This window comes from Musa acuminata, chromosome BXJ3-9, assembly GCF_036884655.1.
Source record: "Musa acuminata AAA Group cultivar baxijiao chromosome BXJ3-9, Cavendish_Baxijiao_AAA, whole genome shotgun sequence".
Taxonomy (NCBI): Eukaryota; Viridiplantae; Streptophyta; class Magnoliopsida; order Zingiberales; family Musaceae; genus Musa; species Musa acuminata.
Genome location: NC_088357.1, coordinates 18,227,446 through 18,229,519, shown reverse-complemented (window position 1 = coordinate 18,229,519; position 2,074 = coordinate 18,227,446).

The window sequence follows — 2,074 nt, the reverse complement described above, 5'->3', positions numbered from 1 at the left end:
AGTAAGTAGTTCAGGTCTTGTTTTGTATAGGAAAAATATAGGATCGCGGCATTGTATTATCCCCAACTTTTTACACAATATCTAATTTAATATTTTTTAAGCAAATGTTTGATAAGTAAGTTTAATCACACATCAAAGCGAGGGTGACTATACAACTAAGTAGAGTTAGATGAATGTATTAACTTGAATCTAATCATTAATTTTATATTATGATTCAAACTCATCAAGTTAATAGATAAATATTTTATAGGCTCGAATTCCTTTAGATGTCACCATTAGACTAATCTTGATGATGGATCAGTGTACTTAATCCTGTTTATAATATTTTCTCTTGTGTGAAAGAACCTACTATCTTGATGAATTAAATGAATCTCATATTCGATTCTTCTTCTATGTTTGAATATAATTTCAACTAGTTATAATCTTTTTCTTGTGCGAAAATGGCCTACTTTCTTGATGAATCTAAATGAAGCTCGACTGTCTGAGTGCTGCTCTTCCATTATTTCAATTAATTCCCAAATTAGGAGCGGTTTTATTCTTCATTCCACATTATTTGATGCATTCTTTTTGGTGATGGGCTTCTGCCGTTACCTCATTGTTCCATCCTCTTCTTTAGTATGTGTGACAGCTTGGCATTAACGTAGCCCAAAGATTGACGACATACCAAATGTTATAAAGAGACCTTTCATTAGCATCTTGCAAGCCTCGAAGCTTTCGGCTATTATAATGTGTCACAGTTGAGAGCACATGAAGAAGAAGATAGCACTCTTTATAATTGCACTTTTGTTTTAGCGTTAAGTGAAGAGACTTTTCTCCATGGTCAACCTACACGGAATTATCTGTTCCAATGTTATTTAAGATTTAGAATTGGCTTCTCAGGTTTCAAAGGACGCCTTCGATAATAGACGTACTGACAACAATCAAATCTCTCGTGATAACAATCGTAACAACAGTTAGATCAACCTCTTCTGTAGTTCATCGCTGTAGCCTCCTCTGTAGTTCATTGCTGTAGTTCATCGCTGCAGCCTCCTCGCTGCAATTCATCACTGTAGTTCATCGCTACAGCCTCCTCTACAGTGCATTGATCTGCTTTTCTTCTCCTCCCTCCCTCCTATATCTTTACATCTTCTGTAAAGATCACTTAAACCACCACAAAATATTTGGGATGTCTTCATTTTCCTCTTCCGATATTTCTGTCCCTATTTCTGCAGGAACTTTGAGCACTTCTCAAAGTCTTATCACCATCAATGCTGTAACACTCATTCCCTTCAAATTATCCAAAGGTGGCAACTATGCATCTTGGCGGGCATAACTTATCTTAGGTTACGTTGATGGCTCTCTCCAGCATCCACTTGAAATGGTCAACATCCCAAGCGAACCCAATCCAGTGCCAAATCCAACCCACAAACTATGGTTACGCCAGGATCGTCTCATCCTTCAAACTATTCAAGCCTTGGTTGCTGGATCCCTTGCCCCACTCATTTCTTCATGTGACACTACTGCTGAAGCTTGGTGCAAGTTGGAAACCACCCTAGCCAATCGTTCTCGCACTCGCATGCTTAGTCTCCTGTCCAATCTCATGACGATAAAACAAGAGGGAAGTACTGTTGCTGATTATCTACATAACATAAGGATTATCATTGATAACTTGGCCTTGATAGGTCATTCCCTCAGTGATGAAGAAGTTATTGTCCATATCCTCAACGGCCTAGGAGACGAGTACAAGGAATTGGCAACAGCAATACGTGCACGTGATTCATCGGTATCATTTGAAGAACTCTATGATAAGTTGACTGACTATGATATATATCTTAAGCGTGAGGACAAGTTGCTGGGACCATCCATCACAGCTCAAGTCAATCAAAAATCTAAAAAGAAGAGCAACCGGTACAATAAATCTATCAACAAAGGTTTGGCCAGCATGCCTGCACTTGTGGGCTCCAAACAAACCTCCCCTCCTCAACATTTCAATTACAACCATCAAGGTGGCTACTTCAATAATCCACAACCCTAGCATCCTGATCACACAAATCAACAAAGAGTTGTCTGCCAATTATGTGACAAAGTTAGCCAC